Raw genomic sequence first — 26,667 nt, forward strand, 5'->3', positions numbered from 1 at the left:
TCGTGTCATGCATGCTATGAAGACAGAGGCAGCAGAGTTGAGAGCTTATAAGTTGCAAGATGTTGCTCATATTTGGTATGAGACATGGGAACAGTCCCGCGGGGAGGATGCATCTACAGCAACATAGGATGAGTTTGTTGTTGCTTTCATTGATCACTTCCATCCGGTTAAGGTTAGAGAGGCGAAGGATTATGAATTTGAGAGGCCCAGGCAAAACAGTATGAGTGTGAATGAGTATTATCTCAAGTTTGTTTCCTTGTCTAAGTTTGCTCAGTATATGCTTCCTGACATGAGGGCCATAGTTAGGAGATTTGTGTTGGACCTTATACCCGACTTGTATGGTGATGCTAATATTGTTGTTCAGAATGACAAGATGATTATCACCAAGATGGTTGCCTTTGTTCAGGGTCTTGAGGACCGAATGTGTCACGACCCAAACTGGAGGGCCATGACGAGAACCTGACCGTACTAACCAAGTACCATCTGATGTACATCTGTGACATAAACTCAAACATAGGTGGGCCATCATATAATACTTTACAGGCTTATAAGAGAACATGTCTGAAATAGAGTAGTCTGTAAATGCTCAACTTCAAACAGCTTATGAAACAGCAAGACTGGACATCATCAGACTGTACATACTGTCTACAAGCCTCTACTGGAATACGTGACATAATGGGGTCGGGCAGAGCCCCGTCATACCCATGCATATGTCTATATATAACCTTGCTGACTCACGGCAACTCCGGAACAAGTGGAGTGCAACAACACTGGCCGCTAAGTTGACATCCTACTGGACGGGTCCCCAATCTATATCTCAAGACCTGCGGGCATGAAACGCAGTCCCCCAGGCAATATGGGCGTCAGTACGAATAATGTACCGATATGTAAGGCAACAGAATAACTGAAACTGAAACTGAACTAAAACAATATAATCTGGAGGCCAAGGAATACCCTGAAATGCCTCACCTGACCTATCTCATGTGAAATACAATATAGTAATAATGTATGTCTCACTGACCAAGTGTCCAGGTGTAACATCCCGTAAATCCGAGTTAAGTGTGAATGTATAAAAACTAGTATTTAAGTTGATATTTTAGCCATATGAATCTATTCGGATGATAAACAGTCGTTTTGAAGTCACACGAAAAAGTGGAGTTCTTAAGGGCTTCTAAATTCGTCTAAATCTGAGACAGTCTGCACTTAGGGCCTGTTTTAGGGTATTTGCGTTTCGAATTTGAGAAAACTTATAAAATGAAAATTGTAGGCCTCTGAAATACCTTTCCAACCATATAAAATGGGGGCTCAAAAAGATCTACGTACAGGGATTTATGATCGTTTTACTGAGCGAATATTGATTGTCGGAAATAAATATGCTGGGCGCACGTCGCGGACCCAGCACGAAAAAACACAGCTGCAGACCAAAAAAAAAAACATGATCGGGTGCTGAACCCGTGACGCGGACTCAGTACGGAGCGGGGAATATTTTCTGGTTTCGAATTTTCTTTAAGTCCTACTTTGTTGTGTTATTTCCCACTTTATTTCAAATCAATATTTCTGCAGATAAGAACCCTAGAAAAGTCTCTCTAACCCTAAGGTGAGTTCTTACTCAATATTCATCATTCCAACACCATATCCATCCCCTCTTGATAGCAAATCATCTCTCTAAAACCCTAAGTTCTTGTATTCTCAAGAAGAAGATAGGGGCGTGTGGAATTCTTCTAAGAGTGTGATTGTTTAACCTTGGGAATTCCGTTTGGTAGCTTTTTAGCGGGATTAAGGTATGTCTCTGTTTTGAAAACTTATTTTGAATGAAAATCACTTTTTGAAACTATTGTTGGAAGTATAAATTTCATTCAAGGTTCTTTGATGAATAAAAAGAAAAGTAATCTTTTCATGTTTCTTGAACTCTAATTCATGTCTAAATGGTGATTAATGTGTGTGAGGGGACAAACCCACATTAAACCTAGATTGTTACAAACCCTATATATGTATATGATATTATGAACATTTTCCTCTATAAGAGATGCTTAATAATGATGGTTAAGGGCTTGTAATGATATTCTCATTGATGAATTAGGACATGGAATTCTTTAGTAAAGAAGTTAAACGTTTTCAAAAAATTGATTGAAATGACATATTCTTTCAATATGACATAATGAACCTTAATGAAAATTGATGATATAACTACATTACAAATGAATTATGAATTGACTTCTATGTTATGAAAACTGGTTGTTGTGTTTTTCCTAGCTACTAGGGAGGAAGGGTAGCCACTATGGATCCTAGTGTGATAATACCTAGCCATTCGGGAGGAAGAGTGGCCACTTCCGAGTTCACTACCTGGGGTGTGATTATGCCTAGCTATTCGGGAAGAAGGATAGCTACTGTTGAATTTCATATTCCGGTGTGATGCGCTACTGTGATTAGGGAACCTCAAAGGTCATCCCTTCGTTATGATTAATTTTTGGGCCTATATTGGCAAGTGTGATATTCCTATCTTTTAATGGAACTGTTGTTAATAATCATGATCAACTTAAATGGCATATTTGGCGGTTGGAACTTGATAAGGACTTTATAACCTGTTTTTGATAATTATCTTTCATTGAGATAAACAAGCTGAATAACTGTTTCCATATTGTGTCAAACTATCCTCAGAACTGATTTCTTTATATGTTATTACACTTTATTTTCATATCACTTGTTGTCCCCGAGGCATTCACCGAGTACGAAGTACTCAGGCATATCATTGTTGTTTTTGATGGTATGTTAGGTAACGAAAAAGAGCAGGTTCGTGACATTCAGAACGTTAATGAGAACTTGCTGATGTTGCTGATTTGGTGAACCCACATGCTTGTTCATGGGACACCCCATTTATTAATTCCATTTATTTATATTAGTTTTCGGGTTGCGTCCCAATAAGTTAGATGCTTATTCCTTATTCTTAAAAGCTCCTGAGTATACATTCAAATGTGGGTAGAAGAAGAGTTGTTGTTTAACTCTTTCGGGCACACTATCATGTTTTGGTTGAATTATTTAAATTATAAAGACTTCCGCTGATTTGATTCTTACATCACGACTTGTTTAAATTTTTTTTATAAACTGTTGGAGGCGATTATTGAACCTAGCAGGTTCAATTGTCATTTTACATCTTTTAGGTTCTTCCGATGTTGTTCATAACGTCGGATGCCGGTCACGTCTAGGGTGAGTTTTGGGGCATGATACTAGGCAACTGAAAAATCTCACTGACCAAGTGGCCAGGCAATCTGTCTCACTGACCTGTAGGCCAGGCATATCTGTCTCACCGACCCATAGCCAAGGCATATCTGTCTCACTGACTAAGTGGCCAGGCTAAAGAAAATGTCTCACTGACCAAGTGGCTAGGCTAAAGAAAATATATGTATATCATGCAGTATATCGTGCATATGCTAAAAAATACTGATACTGGTATATGTCTCTCCTGTCTCTCTATAAACTCAAGGATGTAGGGAGGGGATATGACCCCTAATAAAGAATAACATAACACTCGGAAACTATGCAACAATATGACAAGCTCTACTTTGACAAATCTCTGGTCATAAGGTTCGTTACACTCTTACTACAAATGGAATCATGCCAAGAAAAGAAGGAACAACCTTCACATACCTCAAGTCATCCAAGCAACTCAACCACAAACTTTCCACAATTAATATGCCAAACCTATAACCAATGGAATACGTATATGACTTTAGATGGCTTTCGTATATCGTGTATATCAATTGATAAATTGATCCTAAAGCGAAACAGGCATCATCTCCCCTATATCACTAGTATCTCCCAATTCCATATATCACAATAACAGCCCATACAACAAAATAAATCTCAACAACACAACATATATATCCATAACAACTTCATAATACTATATAACGAGCGACAAGCTCGAATTAGGATCTGTACAACCCAGATCACCTTTTGTATGTTCCTATCATAACTTAATAACATTATAAACATGATAAAGAAGTCATTTACTACAAATTCCAGCCTAATATCATAGAATATAACAAGAAATCAGCCCACAAACTCAACTCTTTCCAAATGATGATTCTATTCGCAGGTTTGTGTTTATTTCATCAATTCTCCATGGACAACATCAAAATAATTATAAGCACAACCAAGAACAATATATACTTACCTTATACAGTAGCCTCAAGTAAAATTTCAACCATCTCCTAGCTTGTAGTCAGCCTTAACAACGATACAACACAATAGAAGTGATTTGCTTTCACTTTAGCTAACGCCCAAGGTAAAACCTTTATTAAATCTTTGTGTTTGACTCTTGAATGGTTGAGAACTTTTGGGGAGGCTTGTGAGGAGACTTAGGACGAATTTTGGGTGAAGAATGAAGAAAAAGGAAGCTGGAAATGAATTTAATGTAACCAAGGGTCGGCCACAGCCTAAGTGGGTCCCAGCGAGGCTGACTACGCAGTCTCGGGAAAAATGTGAATATCTTTCTATTATGACGTCGTATGGATGAACGATTTAATGTGTTAGAAACTAGATTCCTAGAAATTCAATTTGATAGGTGGATTACCCCGTAACTCCATGTATATTGGGAGAAAAGCTCTGTAACATTAGACCCAAATTTCAGCAAATTTTATGAATGTAACTTGCGATACTTTTCGCCGACTTTTATTTTACAACTTGCTTGACTCCAAAACTTAAGATACGAATATTATATGATTCAAGTAACTTAAACCACGACCTCCTCATTACATTAAGAACTCCTAGTTTAACCCCGAAAGTATAGGTTATAACACTGATTCGCTTAACTCTGAAACCTTATGGCACATGCTTAACAATTGTTAAAAGTCTTCCTTAACCTTATAGGGATTCCATGGTGTTACACCTCGGAAAATTTTTCGTTGATGCACAGTGGATAGACTAACGAAGGGCATAAAGTATACGATGTTTCAATAAGTAAGAAATAGCATTTGATGATCCTAATAGAAATTTCAAAGACATTGAGGTAAGAGAAGAGAGTTGCCACGAAAAGAAAGGTATACGTTATGTGTCGGATAAGATTTACGAGTATCGAATTAATGATGACTTAATGATATCTTGGAGAAGAGTTATAATGTCCCTTAGATTGCTAATGAGGTGTTAAACAATTGTTAAGAAGGTTCCATAAGGATTGGAGATCAAACGAGTCGACGAGAAAGAGTTCGGAAAAACTGGGCATTATACGGCCCAACATACTGGCCGTATGTTCTGCCCAGAATGGGACTTCCACTGGACCAAATCTACGGCCAGACATACGACCATTATAAAAGATACAGACCATATGTTTGTCCGTAGAACTGAGTCGGGACAACTTTAAAATTTATATAAGGACTTAAACCTCATTCCATTTATTTCATTTTTCACCCAACACTTCAAGAACTCTCTAGAAAGTTCTCCACACTTCTCCCACAAGAATCCAAGAGAAATTTATGATCAACTTCATCAAACCAAAAAGACCAAGTGTAAGAAACTCATTGAAGTTCATCCAAGTCAAGAAACTCCATTGGAAGTGAACTAGGGTTTTGTCTCAAGTAAAGTATTTCCCCTCAAAGCTCATTCCTACACTATATAAGGTAAGTTTTGTGATCATTCCATGTTATTTAAGATATTGAGAGGTTGAAAGACTTAGATTATGAAAGGAGATAGAAAATGGGTTGCAGAGATGAGAATGATGAGATTTTGAGTAGTAGCTTGGGATGAGTCATGATTCTTGATATGTTGTGATGATGATTATGTTATAAATGATATTAAGGACATGGGATAAGCATTAAATGTGAGTAAATGTAATAGTGAACTATGACCATGATTATGGAGGAATTGAAGTGAAATTGTGAAATGTGGATAAAGTAGAGTAAACGAAGATTGTTGGTTATGATATTGTGAATGTTATTATAGATGTTTGGGAGTTGATATATGATGTGAGGAAAGTCGTATAAACAAAGGAAATGCTGCCCAATGCTCTCTAGCTTTAGTTGAGCATGTTCATGTGATCGATTAGATAATGTTAATACGAACTCTCTTGAAGGTAGAGACGTGAGCATTGAAGGGGAACGATCAAGCGATAGAATAGCTAAACGAAAAGGTGTGTAAGGCTAGACCTTTCCTTCTAAGGCATGACTCCGAAGGCATAAATCTTCCTTTTTTTCCATAACTTTCTTACATTCCGGAAAATTATGAGTCTATGTTCATAAAAGGCTTCATATGAGATAAAGGTAAAAGATATGTTACGAGCACGACGACAATAATAGTGATGATAATAATGATGACGACGATAATAGTGATAATAATAATGATGACGATGTTAATAGTGATAATGATAATGATGACGACAATAATAGGGATGATGATAATGATGACAACGTTAATAGTGATAATGATAATGATGACGACGATAATAGTGATAACGATAATGATGACGACAATAATAGTGATAACGATAATGATGACGATGTTAATAGTGATAATGATAATGATGATGGCGATAATAGTGATAACGATAATGATGACGATGATAATGGTGATGATGATAATGATGACGATGATAATAGTGATGACGATAAAGGTGATGGTGATTCAATAATAGAAATCGGGAGTTTATAGACTTTGTGTCACCCCGATAGTGTCGAAATGTTTCTCTCGGATACATATGTATGTTATAAAAGTATGAATTATATGTTGGGACACCGAGCCTATATGGCTGGGTATGATATCTATTGTGCGCACACCACTGCAGTTGGGTACGTATAACACTGCGCCTTGGTAGGGCCAGGTACGGATACCACTGAGCCTTGGTAGGGCCAGGTACGTATAACACCAAGCTTTATTATGGCTGGGTATGTAAGACACCGAACATAGATGGTCGAGTATGATACTACTATGTATTCAAATGTATGAAAAGGAAGTTTCCTAGTAGAAACAGGATAAGTAAGTATAACGAGCATCGCTAGAGGTATACCTAGCTCTCTCTCATTTCATAACTCGTCCATACTATGTTATTTCATATGCTTTCATTATGCTATTGATTATGCTTTACATACTCAGTACATTATCCATACTGATGTCCCTTTGCCTGGGGGCGCTGCGTTTCATGCCACACAGCCCCATATTGCTTTGCAGGAAAGTTGTCCAGGAGTTTGACTATAGGATGTTCTAGGCTGTCAGCTGGATTCATAGACTCCATTCGGTTAGGAGTGATACCGCGTCAGAGTATGTTCTCATGAGCTGAGTCACGCACAGTATGGGTATGTTGGGGTCCTGTGCAAACTTAGGTTCTGATATCATATCTTATGTTAGAAACTTTTGTAGACAGAGTCATGTATACAGTACATTAGCCTTGTAAGCATCTACGCAAGCTGATGTAGCATTATGCATTTCTTTACGGATTCATACTATTACAGCTTTTTACTTGAGTTGCGAAAGATGAAAAGAATGTTTTGAAAGGCCTTCATTTGGCACATCATTTCATGATTAAGAGTCCAGTAAGACTATGAGTATAATGAGAACTAGCGGGTTCGCTTGGCTCTAAGTGAGGGTCGGGTGCCCATCATGCCCTATCATAATTAGGGTGTGACGCATGGCCTCTTCGGGCGTACGTTACTTTCTTATGACACAAATGGAACAGAAATTTACGAGGTGTAACATCCTTCCCCCTTTAGGAACATTCATCCTCTAATGTTAAAGTAGAGTTACCATCTTTTTACTCGTCAATGTCTTCTCGCTTTCACATAACCTCATCGAATGCCTTTCAACTTGCTGTGTCGATCCGAACATCTTGAGATCTTGATACCTAGCAGGTCTAAATGTTTTATTGAAGGTGTCTTAGTTGTTCTTATTGCGACTCCCAGTAGTCTTTTGCTGTCCTTCCTTGCATTCTTTTTGTAATCATTCTCTTCTTCTCTACCAGAACCCTTGCTGCTAACTTAGTCACTTCCTTTGTTAGTTTATTTCATTTCGACTTCTTCTTACGACGCTATTCTGGAGTTTCATTTTATCACTTTTCTTGCTGAACTTAATATTGTCATCAATGTAACCTCACCTTTCTGCTCACCAAATCGACTAGCAACCTCCTTTGGATGTTTCATTCGAGGGATGTCCTTTTCGTACGCAAGTCTTAATCGAATTCTCCATTATCTTATACTTTGCTGCTCCATATCGCTTCTTCAGTCCGTATAGTTCCTCTTACTTTTAATTCTATCATCAACATAGATCGCATTCTGGTGGCATGCATTTCTCTTGAAATTATTGTCTTCGGTTTCTTGCAATTTATAAAGCACAGGTTGAAACGCCATTATCTGAATACTACTGCAGGTACTTATGAAGAGATGATCAAAAGAACTGTATATTCACCACAAATATTGGCTTGGTTCGAACATAATCTGAAGTTTTGTCCCTTCTTCTAATAACTAAACGTTGCTACCTATGGTTTCCTTCCCTATGCCTTTACTTAACTTGAACATTTCTCATTTTCTTTTGACTGTGCATAAGTAGTAATCATGTCTTCATGACTTTCAATCCTTCTGGACTGATCATTTGATGTCTATTTCCTTGTTATTTACACAAGTCATATTAACTATTCATCGAAGCTCTTCATAGGGCATGCTTATTTACATGTTCATCCTCATGAAGCATCATCCGTAATTTATTGTTTGCTGAGTCTTATCGTGGTCTGCAAGATTTTAACTTTCCCTCACTGGCCGCTTCTTGACGTCCTTTGTGTATCCTTTCAATAATATGAAAGACGAATCAATAGGCTTTTACTTCCCTTTCTCTTCTTGATATTACAACTTGTCGATCGCTTTTTTTTCTTTTTCATGCTGGATTATTATAGGTGCTCTTTACCTTTTATCCTTTCTGATGTAGTCATCATCCTTCTAATAATTTACTAAGTCCATCTCGCAAGTCTCTCGTCATAATTAGCAAATACTTATAGGTACACCTTCCTTACCACATCGGATCAACGTTCACTGTATAATTAACTCTTGCACACTGTCCATTCTTACGTTGATACTAATATGTCACTTTCATCCCCCATCTATCACTTAGGCCCCTCCAAGATAAAGGCCATTCGGGAATTACCACCCCCGAAGAACAGAACTGAAGTCATGAGCCTTCTTAGTATGTTGAACTACATCAATAGGTTCGTCGCTCAGCTCACCACTACATGTGAGCCCATATTCAAGCTATTGAAGAAGGATGCTGACGTCAAGTGGACAGACGAGTGTCAAGAGGATTTTGATAAGATTAAAGAATATTTATTAAACCGTCCAGTGCTAGTCCCGCCAGAACCAGGTAGGCCTTTTTTTTGTATCTGGCAGTGATGGATAATTCCTTTGGGTGCATTCTAGGACAACAAGATGCCACAGGAAAGAAGGAACAAGAGATCTATTATTTGAGCAAGAATTTCACAAGCTATGAGGTAAAATACACATTTTTAGAAAGAACGTGTTGTGCTTTGACTTGGGTTGCCCAGAAACTGAAGCACTATCTTTCATCTTATACGACTCACCTCATATCTCGAATGGATCCTTTGAAGTATATCTTTCAGAAACCTATGCTGAGTGGAAGGTTGGAAAAGTGGCAGATTTTACTTACAGAGTTCGACATTGTCTATGTCACCCGCACCGCTATAAAAGCACAAGCATTGGCCGATCATTTGGCAGAAAACCCAGTTGATGATTAGTATGAGCCTTTGAATACTTACTTTCTTGGTGAAGAGATTAATTCAGTTGAGGAAGAAGTTCGTGATGACAGTCACATTTGGAAATTAAACTTTGATGGGGCGGTCAACATTAAAGGTGTCGGGATTGGGGCAGTTCTCATTTCACCAACGGGGCATCATTATCCCACCACAGCACGACTTCATTTCTTCTGTACCAAAAATACAACTGAATATGAAGTTTGCATAATGGGTTTAAACATGGCAATACATCTGGATGCTCATGAGGTAATAGTTTTGGGAGATTCTGACTTACTCATTCAGCAGGCTCAGGGTGAATGGGAAACTCGAGACATCAAGCTCATTCCGTACAAACAATGTTTGGAGGACCTTAGCAAAAAGTTTAAGTCAATCGAGTTCAGATCTATTCCCAGATTTCACAGTGAGTTGGCTGATGCTTTGGCCACCTTAGCCTCAATGCTTCCATACCCATGCAATACTTACATTGATCCGTTGGAGATTCAGATTAGGGATCAACACGGTTATTCCAGTACAATTGAAGTAGAGCCAGATGGTGAGCCATGGTATCACGACAACAAAAGATTCCTAAAAACAAAAGAATATCCAATACATGCCGATGGAGATCAAAAAACAACTATTAGGTGACTTTCCAATGGTTTCTTTCTGAGTGGGGAGATCTTATACAAAAGGACCCCGGATTTGAATTTGTTGAGATGTGTGAATACCCAAGAAGCTGAAATGATCATGAATGAAGTACACTCGGGAGTATGTGGCCCGCACATGAACGGTTATGTTCTAGCAAAGAGATTCTTCGAGCAGGATAGTATTGGCTCACCATGGAGTGAGATTGTTTCCGCTTGGTTCGCAAATGTCATCAGTGCCAAATTCACAATGACCACATTCATTCGCCCCCTTCGGAGTTGCACCCTATGTCTACTCCTTGGCTTTTTGTAGCTTGGGGGATAGATGTTATTGGGCCAATTGAGTCAAAAGCTTCTAATGGGCATAGATTCATTCTAGTTGCCATTGACTACTTCACCAAATGGGTAGAAGCTGTTACATTCAAATCAGTCACCAAGAAAGCGGTTGTAGACTTTGTTCATTCTAACATCATATGTCATTTTGGTATACCAAAGACCATTATCACGGACAATGCAGCCAATCTTAATAGTCATCTCATGAAGGAGATATGTGAGCAATTTAAAATTATGCATCACAATTCTACCCCTTATCGGCCCAAAGCCAGTGGAGCTATTGAAGCTGCAAACAAAAACATTAAGAAGATGCTCAGGAAGATGGTGCAAGGATCCAGGCAATGGCACGAGAAATTGCCTTTTGGCACTTTTAGGGTACTGCACAACTATCCGCACGTCTGTTGGCGCAAATCCTTACTTATTGGTTTACGAAACCGAAGAAGTCATACCAGCAGAAGTAGAAATCCCCTCTCTTCGAATCATTGTGGAAGCAGAGATTGATGACATTGAATGGGTCAAATCTAGACTAGAACAATTGTCGTTAATCGATGAAAAGCAGTTAACGACGGTTTGCTTTGGCCAGTTATACCAGCAAAGGATGGCTCACACTTACAATAAGAAGGTGCGTCCAAGACATTTTGAGGTTGGCCAACTTGTTGTGAAACACATCCTTCCGCACCAAGAAGAGGTGAGCGGAAAATTCGCCCCAAATTGGCAGGGCCCTTATGTTATCAAACAAGTGTTGTCAAAGGGAGCTTTACAGTTGTCCGATGTAGAAGGAAATGTGGCTGACATAGCCATTAATGCAGACTCAGCCAAAAGTTATTATGTTTCATATGCTTTCACTTCGACGCTATGGTACTTGGCATTTTCAGGTTGGGATGACGAAAGGCTATTGTTCTCACTACCCAAACACCGGTCACCCCTTTCTCTCCCTTTTGAGCTTTGTTCACACTTTCTTTGTTTTTCCCTCTTTGGAACTAAGGTAGTAAAAAAAAAACAAAAAAACAAAACAAAAAAATCAAATGTGTTTATTGAACTATGTTCGACCTGATTCCTAAAAGGATACTTAGGCAGCCCTATTTCGGGGTTCGATCCCACCACCCAAAAGAAAAAATCAAATTTCCCCAGTATTCGAAGAAACTGGGACTTTTTATTATTATTGTTTTTAATCTTTTTGGACAGATATTTCATAAGAAAGGTTCCAAAGTTGTAATTCAATCTATCATTCTTTTGCCTTTCCCCTTTAAGACCTTCTGATCAATCTCTGAGAATATCAAGTTGAGCATGCCACGACTATGGTGCTATATATGACGCTTTATTTGAATGCAAAGGAGGAAAGAAAAATGAGAGAGTCTTACTGGTGAAAACCCTTACAGGCACTATAAGGCGATAGTAAGTTCAAAAAAGAAAAACTGAGAGTCTTATTGGTGAAAACCCTCACGGGCACCATTAGACGATTGTGAGTTGAGAGAAATAAAATGAGAGAGTCTTACTGGTGAAAACCCTTATAGGCACTATAAGGCGATAGTAAGTTCAGAAAAAATAAAATGAGAGTGTCTTATTGGTGAAAACCCTCACGGGCACTATAAGAGGATTATAAGTTGAGAGAAATGAAATGAGAGAGTCTTATTAGTGAAAAACCTCAAGTGTACTGTAAGACGATTGTAAGTTTAGATAAATAAAATGAGAGAGGTCAGTTGGTGAAGACCTGCAAAAGGAACCATTGGTCGAACGAGTTTCTTCTATTCCGGCATGAACACGATCAAGGTAGAGAACTCGGTTTTGGATTGAAGGGTACTATATTTTGAGATTTAGACAGTCAGACAGATCAAGCGTCCAGTCCAAAATGCATGTCATGATTCATTGAAGTCGACATATACCTCCAGATAAGCCTCTTCCCTCTTTCCCCGAAAGGGACACTTTTTTGTTTAAACATAACTCCTTTTACTTTTTGTTTTTTTGTCACTTTCTTCTCCTTGTCTCTAGTATATTCTTTGAGTCCCTTTCGGTATAATCTTGCACCAAATTCAAGAGCAAAGAAAAGGCTGCAAAATTGACTATGGTTTCCTAGCGGTACAGAGCAAAGACTATTGGGCATGCACCGCATCGCCAATGGCATAAAGCCATTTGTGATCTATACAGGCAAGTGAACTCAAAACATTATTTCGAGGTACTAGGGGGAAGGATCACCACAACAAACATTTGCTCTAAGAATAAGATCGGTTACACCGTATACACAAGATGATACTGGGTATAAAATAGTCAAGGTAGGCATTGAAAGATCAAGGTCTCTCGCAAGCAAAGATAGTTTCTAAACAATTTGGTCGATCACCATCAGCCTCGTTATTCTTGAAGTGGGATGGGCTCCAAGACAATTTCCACAGCGAGTGAAGGCCACAAATCGACCACCATTTTAAGACTAACAAATTTTTCTATGTTGAAAACAGGGGCAATGAAATTTCAGAAAACAGTTCTTAAAAAAGACGAACGCCATAAAGTGAAGTTCTCAAATTTTGGTTTTTCCTTTGATATGCATATAATCATGTTATTATTGGTTGTATTTTAGGAAAAAAACATCCCTAAATCTTATTTCATGACTTCACAAGGTACAACACTCCCTGGTTGCATTTTAGGGAACAAAAACCCCTACTTTTGTTTTTCATGACTTCACAGGGTACGACATTCCCTGGTTGCATTTTAGGGAACGAGAACCCCTAAATCTTATTTCATGACTTCACAGGGTACGACAATCCCTGGTTGTATTTTAGGGAACGAGAACCCTAAATCTTATTTCATGACTTCACAGGGTACAACAATCCATGGTTGCATTTTAGGGAACCAAAACCCGTATTTTTTTTTTTCATGACTTCACAGGGTACGATACTCCCTGGTTGCATATTAGGGAACGAGAACCCCTAAATCTTATTTCCTGACTTCACAGGGTATGACACTCCCTGGTCGCATTTTAGGGAAAGAGAATCCCTAAATCTTATTTCCTGACTTCACAGGGTACAACAATCCCTGGTTGCATTTTAGGGAACGAGAACACCGACCTTTTTTCATGACTTCACAAGGTATGACATTCCCTGGTTGCATTTTAGGGAACGAGAACCCCTAAATCTTATTTCCTGACTTCACAGGGTACGACACTCCTTGGTCGCATTTTAGGGAACGAGAATCCCTAAATCTTATTTCCTGACTTCACAGGGTACAACAATCCCTGGTTACATTTTAGAGAACGAGAACACCTACCTTTTTTCATGATTTCACAGGGTATGACATTCCTTGGTTGCACATTAGGGAACGAGAACCCCTAAATCTTATTTCCTGACTTCACAGGGTACGACACTTCGTGGTTGCATTTTAGGGAACGAGAACCCCTAAATCTTATTTAATGACTTCACAGGGTACGACAATCCCTGGTTGTATTTTAGGGAACGAGAACCCTAAATCTTATTTCATGACTTCACAGGGTACAACAATCCATGGTTGCATTTTAGGGAACCAAAACCCCTACTTTTTCATGACTTCACAGGGTACGACATTCCCTGGTTGCATTTTAGGGAACAAAAACCCCTACTTTTTTCATGACTTCACAGGGTACGACATTCCCTGGTTGCATTTTAGGGAACAAAAATCCTATTTCTTTTCATGCCTTCACAGGGTACGACCTTCCCTGGTTGCATTAAAGGGAACGAGAACCCTTACCTTTTTTCATGACTTCACAGGGTACAACAATCCCTGGTTGCATTTTAGGGAACAAGAACCCCTACCTTTTTTCATGACTTCACAGGGTACAACAATCCCTGGTTGCATTTTAGGGAACAAGAACCCCTACCTTTTTTCATGACTTCACAGGGTACAACAATCCCTGGTTGCATTTTAAAGAACAAAAACCCCTATTTCTTTTCAAGACTTCACAGGGTACGACATTCCCTAGTTGCATTTTAGGGAATAAAAACCCCTACTTTTTTCAGGACATCATAGAATACAACAATCCCTGGTTGCATTTTAGGGAACAAAAACCCCTACTTTTTTCATGCTTTTACAGGTACGACATTCCCTGGTAGGATTTTAGGGAACAAAACCCCTTTTCTTTTTTCATGACTTCATAGGGTATGACACTCCCTGGTTGCATTTTAGGGACAAAAATCCATATTTCTTTTCATGCCTTCACAGGGTACGACATTCCCTGGTTGCATTTTACGGAACGAAAACCCATAAATCTTATTTGATGACTTCACAGGGTACAACTATCTTTGGTTGCATTTTAGGGAACAAAACCCCCTACATTATTCATGACTTCATAGGGTATAACAATCCCTGGTTGCATTTTAGGGAACAAAAACCCCAACTTTTGTTTCATGACTTCACAGGGTACAACATCCCCTAGTAGCACTTTAGGGAACTAAAAGACCTACTTTTTTTCATGCCTTCACAGGGTACAACAATCCTTGGTTGCATTTTAGGGAACAAAAACCCTTACTTTTTTTCATGACTTCACAGGGTACGACACTCCCTGGTTGCATTTTAGGGAACGAAAACCCCTAAATCTTATTTCATGACTTCACAAGGTACAACAATCCCTGGTTGCATTTTAGGGAACGAAAACCCCTACCTTTATCATGACCTCATAGGATACGACACTCACTGGTTGCATTTTAGGGAACAAAAACTTCTACTTTTTTTTCCTGACTTCACAGGGTAGAACATCCCCAGGTTGCATTTTAGGGAACTAAAACCCTTACCTTTTTTCATGCCTTCACATGGTACAACAATCCTTGTTAGTCTTTGATGGCTTGCAGGTTCCCCGCAAAGCACGGATTTAATGACAAATGGAGTTCCATCTCTAATTGGAGAAACGAAGAATGTTCAATCTCAAAGACAGCTAGAGTCAACTTTGACACATAAGGCGGCCCAATGTCTCAAGATACATCTTCTCAGCTTCTAATCAAGAAAAAACATCCAAGAATATTCTACGAACTGTTATTTGGAAGAGCATCAACAACTCATTCCAAGTAGCAAGTTCAAGTCTGAAATTCTAACTTCAAGATCAAACTTTGAGATCAAGGTACCTACTGAAAGAAGGTGAGGTGATAACTAAAGATCCAAGTGAAGGTCTAAAGGAAGGTTCAAGACAAGTAGAGCAGATAGGATCTTGTATTTAACTTCGTGTTTTGTTGTATTTTTAATTCTTTTTATGTAATAACAAAAGCCACGGACTGGAACCTCGACGGGACCTCACTCGATTCTCTAACTCATCCTTCCATCCTTCTACCCACTTGAACTACGCATTTCGTGATTCCCTTATAACCCGAGAAAAGTAGGACGCCCAAAACCAGGTCTAGCTAGGTCACATCCTTTTCTTTTATATCTTTTCGCCTTTCAAATAATGGTCAGGTCAACAATCAGTCACCGTGTTCACTTCTTTGCCTGAAAACTCTTCATGTTTCCAAGCAAAGAGGGACATTCTGTGAACACCTAATTTTTGACCGAACATATGTTTTTACACCATTTTTAGCATTTAAATATTTCTTTTAGGTTTAGTTAGATATTTTAATTTTTATCTCATTTTTAGTATGTCTTACATTTAAAGATCGAAAGCAACAAAAATAGAGTCACATTTTAGGAAAAGATTTGCCTTTATTTTTCAAAAGAAAAAGAAAATTTATAAAAAATATGTTTCCTTCTAATTTAGGTTTTAACAAAAAGCTAGTATTTTTTAATAGTTTTCTTAGTTAGATTTTATTTAGGACAAGCTATTTAACCTTTCTATATTTTATTAGTCTAAAATAATTAAGTAATATTTTTATCATTATATTTTATGGGGAAAAAAAGATAAATAAAATAACTAAAAAGGGAAACCTCCTTGTACGTATTCTTCACCCCAACAAACAACACCACAAATCCCTTAAAATCCTCAACCAAAACCAAATCCCTTTAACTGCATGTCCCCTTTTCCCTCTAAACTTTCAACCAAAGTCAATCCTTTAAACTCCTCTTCCTAAAAATCTCTCAACAAAAATTATCCCTAAGACTCCCACTCCCTCACGTCCCTTGTTCTTCACCAAATTTACACCTATATAATACATCACACAAGAAAAAGAACGGGGAGAGACAACGGAAGAAAAGAAACCAAAAAAAAAAAAGAAAAAAAAGGGAATACAGAGGAGGAGAAGAGACAGGAAGGAAAATATCTATTGTCACCTTCAGATTCTCCTAAACCAGTCACCAAAGTTCTTTAAACACCACCATTACATCTCGTTTTCTGTCCAAAATTCGGGTTCTGTTCATGGTTCGTGGTTCAAACTCCTGTCGTTGCTTGCTTTATTTGGATAGATGAGTTCGACGGAGTTCATTGTAATAAATTTCTTATTAAAGAGATTTACATCGAGAGGTCCATATTCTACTCTTTTTCTCTTTATCTGTAATTGTTATACAAATATAATGTTGGCCAATTCTGTTTGGACTTTTGATGTATGCATATCTATGGTGCAACTATTATTTTATGGTTTATGCTAGTTCATCAGTTATTAACATGTTATGTCACTAGAATCATGTTAGCAATGTTAAATTAAAATAAATTAGGTTTCAGTATTGTTACACCCCGTATCTTCGAAGAAGCACTTATCAAATTTGAAACATAAGTACGTTGAGTTAGGGTTAAGTAAAACCACCTTGGAATATAAAGAGCAAGCATTATTAAATATGCTTCATGAATGAAGGATGTATATAAGGTATACCGGAAGGTTTTATAAGCAAATGAGTGGAAGAAATGAAGTAGTATGACTTTGGAGAAAGGATGGGCAATGTTTGGTGTGAAAATTTTGGGCCAACTTAGGGTACGAATATCGCTTATCATATGAAGTGTTTTGAAGTGAAACAAAAGCTTACAATGAAGTTCGTCGAGTCTAGTTTCTAACGCAATAAACTGCTCGTCGATAGGACATCAGAGTAGAGAATTATGGACGTTACAAGTTCAGCTGACAGAGCAGAAACGCGTGGTACAGTACCGACTGCTACAGTAAACACGACCCGGATTTGACCCTAATTTGACCCTTACAAAAAGGGTAAGAACCCTCTTTTTCACCAGATTTTAGCACAGATTTTGCCCAGAAAATTCTAGAAATTCAAGAGAGAGAGAGAGAGAGGGAAACAAAAAGTAAGCAATTTTCAAGCGATGAGTATTAATCGAAGCTCGGATAAATGCATGGATGTGATTCTAGTATGGTTTTGCGGTGGATTCAAGGTAGATACTGAAGATATCTCTGTTTTATCAAGAATAAGGTATGAATATCTTATTATTAATGTTAATTTTGGTTTATTTACGGAAATAAAGTCATAAAATAATTGTGTAGTAAGTTGGTTAGTTATGGAAGTTCGAAAACAGCGTGTGGGCTGTTTTATGGTACAAATTGGTGTTGGAAATGATGTTGTTGATGTTGGTATTGTTGGTTGTTGGATTATGATTTCGGGCTAGGCATATAAATAGGGGAGATGCTGGCCGATTTTCGGCAGAATATGAAGTAGTTTAAATTGAAAGCTTAGTACATGTATGCAGCGATGAGTCTGATGATAGTGTGAATTATCTCAAATGTAGATTTACGAGTACGGACGGATAAGCGTAGAAAATAGGAGGCTGAACAGGTATGTTAATGCTCGTCCCTTTCTTTCAAAGGCATGATTCCGATGTTACGGCTTCATAAATGTTTCCATATCTTCCTCGTTTTTAAAAGTTAGATGTTTATGATTCCAAGGCATAATTCCTTTCATAATAATTCATAGTTGTTTTCCAAAATATTCGTATTTTCTAAATCAGATATTTTTGGCTCAGTGAGCTCTTATGAGAACAACGATGAACCTGTTTTCACAATCATAGTGATGATGTCAAAGATAAGAATATTTTCCTACTTGATTATGATGATGATGATTCCAGGTTTAAAGGTTCCAAGTTTTTATGACAATAACGATGGATATATTTTACAATGACAACGACGATGCCAAGGATGAGAATATTTCTACGATGACTATGATGAGAACGATTTCATGTTTAAAGGTTCCAAGCTTATGGTTTCAATGACGAAATAAGAATGTTGAGCTATTTCTTGATTTCTCAATTTATTCATGGATGATGACTATTTTTAAAGATTCCAAAGTATATGAATTGACGCCCTATGAGATTTATGATCTTATTCTATGCTTTCTCTTAATGTTACTCTTCATTGATAGTCTCACCTTAAAACAATTGTTCCTTCAAGGTGGGATAGAACGATGATGACTATTGCATAATATAATCGGAGGTTGCCGACCTTACGTCACTCCGATAGAGTTATAGCTTTTCTTGGGCTCTCATGCATGCAGCTAATATTATATATGTATATGTATATGTATATGGGGAATATAGGGAAAAAGGGACACATGTGGCGCTATAGACGTATTGCCACCTGATCAATTGGTGTAACTTATCATCCCGGACACGGGACACATGTGGCTAAATGGATCGGAGCCGATGCCTCGGCATATTTTCTGTATATATGAACAAGAAATGTTTTTAAAAGAAGGTTAAGCATGCATGGTATCCACCCTAATAGGCACTCATATGTATAGGTTGCTCTCCTATCTTATGACATGCTCTATATTTCCATTCTGTTATTATTTATACTTTACATCCCTTACTATGTTACTACTCATGCCTTACATACTCGGTACATTATTCGTACTGACATCCCTTCTTGTGGACGCTGTGCTTATGCCCGCAGGACCAGGTAGTCAGTCAAATGATTCGCAGCAGTAAAGCCTCCCCTCAGCAGCAGTCGGTACGCTCGATTGATCCGGAGTTACACCCCTTTTGGTATGCTATTCGGTTACGTACATGTGTGGGTACGGCGGGGCCTTGTCCTGTCATTTCTACAGTTTGTACTCCATAGAGGTCTGTAGACATTGATATGTAGTCGTGATATTATGCAGTCTCGTCGACGTGTATTTTGTTGTTCAGTATATATGTGTGGCGGCCAAATCGGCTCACGCTGTTATTCTCAGTGTTTATACTTATATGTATACGTTGGCCATGAGTTCTCGGTACGGTGTTTCTTATGTTGATTGTTCGGGAGAAAGTCCAGCTCAGTTACAGATTGTATATGGGCCCAGAATAGTCAGTGAGAAGTAAATGCAAGCACAGGAGTGCTTGGCTAGTAGTGGTCGGGCACTTGTTACGGCCCATCGGTTTGGGTCGTGGCAAAAGTGGTATCAGAGCAGTTCGTCCTAGGGATTGTCTACAGACCGTGTCCGCTAGAGTCCTGTTTATGGGTGTGAAGCCGACAACACTTATAAACAGGAGGCTGCAGGGCATTTAGGAATCATTGACCTTTCCTTCAATCTTAGATCGTGCGATAGAGCTAGAGTCTAGGGAAAATTGCTTCTGACCTCTTTTCCTGTAGGTAGGCGCAGACTGACGAGAGATAAATAGATTAGCTTCAGATAGTGGGGGTGCTAAGATGGCCCCCTAGAGTATCTCCAGGACCCCAGGCTCCAGGACCGAGAAGAAGGAGCCTCAGTTATTCTATTGAGATTGATCCGTTGGAGGACCCAGCGACGATCCCTCCAGAGTTCTTGACTCCCAGGGAGGAGGACCCCCCAGAGGACAGATATGATACAGATCAGTCCGAGTATTCGCTGGGACACCGGAGGAGGAGATTCCCGAGGCCGTGCCAGCTGCTTCTATGGTAGAGCACTACGTCAGACCAGCCTCCCCAGTGAGTGTTATAGATTACTCCAGCCCCCTATCCTGGCCGTCGGTAAACCAGGAGTTACCCGGTTATGTATATCCCTCGGAGTCAGATGATAGAGATGACGAAGGCCAGACGAGCGGATGGTGGGTAGGCGATGACGGGGAGTACACTTCACCTTATAGTCCACCAGATCAGACTAGAGAGCGATCGGCTAAAGGTATATGAGTCCTTATTGGGATTTTCTATACATGTGCATCTGCTGTAGATTATTATTTAATAGTGGCGAGCGAAAACCCAAAGAGGCCGATAACCGAGCATTTATAAGTAACAGCAACCAAGGTGTGTTCGCTACCATTGGGAATCTGGAAATATAGGACGGAAAGTAGTCATACATACAGATGAAAGGTGAATATTGAGAATTAAAAAGGCCAAAATAGTAATTGTGTAGTCGGAAGAGTAAGAGACCCTTTCTAATTCGGAGGGAAATGCGTTACAAGAACGTTTTGGAATCTGTCAAGACTTCAACTTACTTTAGATTGTATGGTGAAGGTCATGCGGTGAGGTGGATACAATTATACCAGCAATAACACACCGGATTTCATCAGAGTTTTTAGGTTAAGCGTGATGGGGTTAGAGAAATACTAGGATGGGTGACCCCCAGGGAAGTGTACAAAAAGTCCTATAAATTTAGATATAAGAGGAAAATGAGAAGCTAGAGCAGCCTAAGGGAGACTGGAGTATGCGGAGTGGTTGGAGACCTTAAGAGGTCGCGTAGGACGAGGCGGACTAGATCGATGGAGAGAAAGAAGGTGCATCACAGCTCTAGAATTAGGGTGAGTTTGAATAGCGTTTGGAAATATTTTGTAAGCGAGATGGCAGTAATTATATATATACGTATGCATATGATATCCCATACGTAGCTATATCAGCGGGTATGTGTATCCTGGAAACCAACGTTGTGGTATATGGAAGGCATTAATCGAACAGGGTAACGAAGTTCAAGTGACAAAAAAATAATAATAAATAATAAATGGTACCAATGTTACAAGGTAAGCTGATGCTGTTTTCACTACAGGTTAGGCTTGGAGAGTTTTAATGTATTGACATATGGAAAGGAAAGAAAGTAAGTAGATAGAAGGTACGGAGATTAAAATGTCGAAAAAAGTGAAAAGTAAGAAACATGAGTGAGTGAAGCCTCCAAGAGGGATGACGGGCAATCACGGGACTATTTGGGTAAAAATTTGAGGGTAGGCATGCGAATTGGATAAAGTGTGGCAGTATGGAATAAAAGAGGAATATGTGGGGTCAGAGAATAGGCTTCGATGAGTGGGGCTAAAAGGATAGTGACCACGACGAGGAATGTGAAGTAATATAAAGAATGGTTAGGCCTTGCGACGATATTAAGAGATTTCCAGCCCTTGAAAGGTATATAAAGGGATAAGTGTGTGGTCAAATTAACACGGTTGCCTCAGACACGGACAAGCTTTCTAAAAATATGACTTAAAAATAGAACGAATTTGCGCGTTTAAAGGAATATTTCACGAACTTCAGAGCCGATACTACAAATAACATGAGAAGAAAGGTGCTCGAGGAGGAAGAAACCCAAGGAAGGTTAAAGATTAAAGTAGGAAAGGTATACTAATGGGTTGGTCGAAGGAAGATGAGAGCATTTAGGAGTAAATTAACTAGAAATATTTAACCATGGGAATAAGAAGGATACTTTAAAGAGTTGGTGGTAGGAAACCGATTACTCACCGAGGAAAGAACGAGGATGATGAGTCGACATAATTGATTAGAAAATTAATGACATGGAATAAGAATTTAGGTGAAGATCGAGAGATTCAATCATAGAGGAAATGGAATGAAATGTAAGGACGTGCATGGAAGACCACCCGACCGTAGCATCAGAAAGATAGATAAAGGTTCGATGAACAAGGATAGAGAGAGTGTAAACTGTAATAATTCTGTGCGAAAAGAAAAAGTAGCAGGGCACTCGAAAAACTTGGATGCACAGGTGCAAAACAAACGCGTAGTTAAGAAGGATTATGAGTAAGTGAGCTAAGCGGGCGAAAGGACTAGTAGTGGATGGAAGGGGTATGGAAATGTTGAAAAGAAATGATGATATAGACATAAATGGAAGAAGAACTCAGGGAGAGAAGTTTTAGATATGTTATAAGCACAGTCGGGAAGAAAAACGAGGAGTAAGGTATAACCGAAGACTTCATAAAGGACGTGGTAAATTTTGATGTCCCCATTAACTTGCGTGTACTGAAAATCGTTAGTCATAAAAAAAAGAGGTGTGAAAAGACAGAAAAGAAGGTATCGGAATTGGATCTAACCCTTATAAGTATTCCGATTGGTTACAAGACTGTAACTAGCAAGAAGATAGACAAGTCAGACCATACGATGACGGAACTCCAGCCCTAAGAAGATTGTGAAAGGCGGCATATAATTATCGAAGACAACGATTACTCGAAGGCTATGGGTGTATAAGGACCTCCTTAATAAGGGGGGAAGAAAATACTAGAATTGAAAGGAGCTATGACGTTTCAAGCCCCAAAAAAGGAGATTTATTAGCTCAGGGCCAGAGTTCGAGGCGTATTGGCATATCGGGAAGGTAACGGAACGAAGTAGAAACGAATTGACAATAAGTGTACCATGAGGCAGACATAGGGAGAAAGTATGGGAGATAACTAAAGAGAGAACTTTATGCCAAGATGAACTACGATATTTTTAGACCATGATTTGAATCCTTCGTATCGGGCAAAAATTGCACCGTACCTAAGTATGCAGTGACATGCCCTAAAGGGTAATGAAAAAAGCATGAAAGGTCTCCAAGCTAAATTTACAAAGGGTGTTAGAGAGGATGATGAACCCAAAGAACGCTTGGGATGACAATGCCAATTGTAATAAAAGGAACAACGATTGGTAGTTTTGAAATTTTGAAGGAAAGAAAGAACACTGCTCCTATGAATGGAAATAAAAGAGTTCACCGGATATTAGAAAATAGTTCATGGACAACTAATTATACTGAACATGAGAGCGTATGCTATGGAATTATATGAACCGTCACCGTGAAGCTATGCCCAACTACAATTGTAAGAAGGCCACACCGGAAAGCCAACAAGGAATAACGACTGACGAAATGATTGCCGATACAAGGAAATCGAAGATAAGTATAATTGCGTTGCAAGAGAGTCATAATACAAGAATTGTCGTAGTCCTATGCTTCTGGGATTGTATTGATAGATGTGAGGGAAGAAAGTAATGAAAAAGTTGTTGCAGGAGCTCAAAAATGTTGCGAGCTATGAAATTAGTTGAACTCGGATTATAAGTTTGCCGTAAGTGTAACTGGACTACGAAGGATAACAAATGGCGAAGAAGCATTACGTATATATGTATTTCGGATAGTGATATAAATGGCCATAGAAAGGAACATAACCATTAGGTTCACTAGCGACAAAGTTATGCTGGGTAAACATTTGGAATGTAAGGGTAAAAGAGATGGCGACAAGGATGTAAGGATTAGAGAGCCTGATTAATGGACTACAAAAAAACAAAATCGGTACAGTGTATATCTAAGATCAACGGGTACAAAAATGATAGCCCGAGATGGCATCGAAGGAGTAAACGCAAAGAGGGTGCCTTAGAGAAAGAAAGGTAGTTGCCCACTAACAAGGAAACAAGGAGCGAGAAAAAAAAGGAGTACTTAGAGGACGATGAATAGTTATGGCACGGCAAGTCAAGACTACCATAATGAAGAAAGAACAAGAGCGGGATGCTAGTTAATTTCTAATCATGTACATGAGGAAAAAGAATTGAAAGAATATAACTGAAGGCAATAAAAGAGCTAAGAAAGAATGAGAAGAGACTAACCCAAGTTATAGTTTAGGCAAATGGTAATCCGACCCGAAAGGAAAAATAATTCTTCTAACGAATGAAAGATGGTGTCCTGGGTTGGCAATACTGCAACATTCGAGGACAAATGTTTTTAAGGGGGGAAGAATGTTACACCCCGTATCTTCGAAGAAGCACTTATCAAATTTGAAACATAAGTACGTTGAGTTAGGGTTAAGTAAAACCACTTTGGAATATAAGGAGCAAGCATTATTAAATATGTTTAATGAATGAAGGATGTATATAAGGTATACCCGAAGGTTTTATAAGGAAATGAGTGGAAGAAATGAAGTAGTATGACTTTGGAGAAAGGATGGGTAATGTTTGGTGTGAAAATTTTGGTCTAACTTGGGGGGAATATATCTCTTTGCATATGAAGTGTTTTGAAGTGAAACAAAACCCTAAAATGAAGTTCGTCGAGTCTAGTTTCCAACGCAATAAACAGCTCATCGATAGGACATCAGAGTAGAGAATTATGGACGTTACAAGGTCAGTTGACAGAGCAGCAACGGTAAGAATCCTCTTTTTGACCCCAATTTGACCCTTATAAAAACGGTAAGAATCCTCTTTTTCACCAGATTTTTCCCAGAAAATTCTAGAAATTCAAGAGAGAGAGAGAGAGGGAAACAAAAAGTAAGCAATTTTCAAGCGAGGAGTATTAATCGAAGCTCGGATAAACGCATGGATGTGATTCTAGTATGGTTTTGCGGTGGATTCAAGGTAGATATTGAAGATATCTCTGTTTTAACAAGAATAAGGTATGGATCTCCTATTATTAATGGTAATTTTGGTTTATTTACGAAAATAAAGTCGTTAAATAATTGTGCAGTAAGTTGGTTAGTTATAGAAGTTTGAAAACAACGTGTGGGATGTTTTATGGTACAAATTGGTGTTGGAAATGATGTTGTTGATGTTGGTATTGTTGTTGTGTTGTTGGTTATTGGATTATGATTTCGGGCTAGGCATATAAATAGGGGAGATGCTGGCCGATTTTCGGCAGAATATAAAGTAGTTTAAATTGCAGCGATGAGTCTAACGATAGTGTGAATTCTCTCAAATGTAGATTTACGAGTACGGACGGATAAGCGTAGAAACTAGGAGGCTGAACAAGTATGTTAAGGCTCGTCCCTTTCTTTCGAAGGCATGATTCCGATGTTATGGCTTCATAAATGTTTCCATATCTTCCTCGTTTTCAAAAGTTAGATGTTTATGATTCCAAGGCATAATTCCTTTCCAAATAATTTATAGTTGTTTTCCAAAATGTTCGTATTTTCTAAATCAGAGATTTATGGCTCTGTGAGCTCTTATGAGAACAACGATGAACCTGTTTTCACAATCATAGTGATGATGTGAAAGATGGGAATATTTTCCTACTTGATTATGATGATGATGATTCCGGGTTGAAAGGTTCCAAGTTTTTATGACAACAACGATGGATATGTTTTATAGTGACAACGACGATGTCAAGGATGAGAATATTTCTATGATGACTATGATGAGAACGATTTCATGTTTAAAGGTTCCAAGCTTATGGTTTCAATGACAAAATAAGAATGTTGAGCTATTTCTTGATTTCTCAATTTATTCATGGATGATGACTATTTTTAAAGATTCCAAAGTATATGAATTGACGCCCTATGAGATTTATGATCTTATTCTATGTTTTCTCTTAATGTTACTCTTCATTGATAGTCTCACCTTAAAACATTTGTTCCTTCAAAGTGGGATAGAACGATGATGACTATTCCATAATATAATCGGAGGTTACCGACCTTACGTCACTCCGATAGAGTTATAGCTTTTCTTGGGCTCTCATGCATGCTGCTAATATTTTATATGTATATGTATATGTATATGTGTATGGGGAATATGGGGAAAAGGGGACACATGTGGCGCTATAGACGCATTGCCACCTGATCAGTTGGTGTAACTTATCATCCCGGACGCGGGATGCTTGGACGAGGGACACATGTGGCTAAATGGATCGGAGCCGACGCCTCAGCATATTTTCTGTATATATATATAAGAAATGTTTTTCAAAGAAAGCTAAGCATGCATGGTATCCGCCCTAAGAGGCACTCATATGTACAGGTTGCTCTTCTATTTTACGATATGCTCTATATTTCCATTCTGTTATTATTTATACTTTACATCCCTTACTATGTTACTACTCATGCCTTACATACTTGGTACATTATTCGTACTAACGTACATTCTTGTAGACGTTGCGCTCATGCCGGCAGGACCAGGTAGCCAGTCAGACGATTCGCAGCAGTAGGGCCTCCCCTCAGCAGCAGTCGGTACGCTCCATTGATCCGGAGTTACACCCCTTTTGGTATGCTATTCG

General features: G+C 38.7%; 1 pseudogene; it reads left to right on the forward strand.

Annotated features, from left to right (window-relative positions):
- Positions 1-9,946: 9,946 nt before the first annotated feature.
- Positions 9,947-11,193, forward strand: LOC132611919 (uncharacterized; annotated as a pseudogene).
- The last annotated feature ends 15,474 nt before the right edge of the window (positions 11,194-26,667 follow it).

Source organism: Lycium barbarum, chromosome 9 (assembly GCF_019175385.1).
Source record: "Lycium barbarum isolate Lr01 chromosome 9, ASM1917538v2, whole genome shotgun sequence".
In the NCBI taxonomy this organism is placed as follows: domain Eukaryota; kingdom Viridiplantae; phylum Streptophyta; class Magnoliopsida; order Solanales; family Solanaceae; genus Lycium; species Lycium barbarum.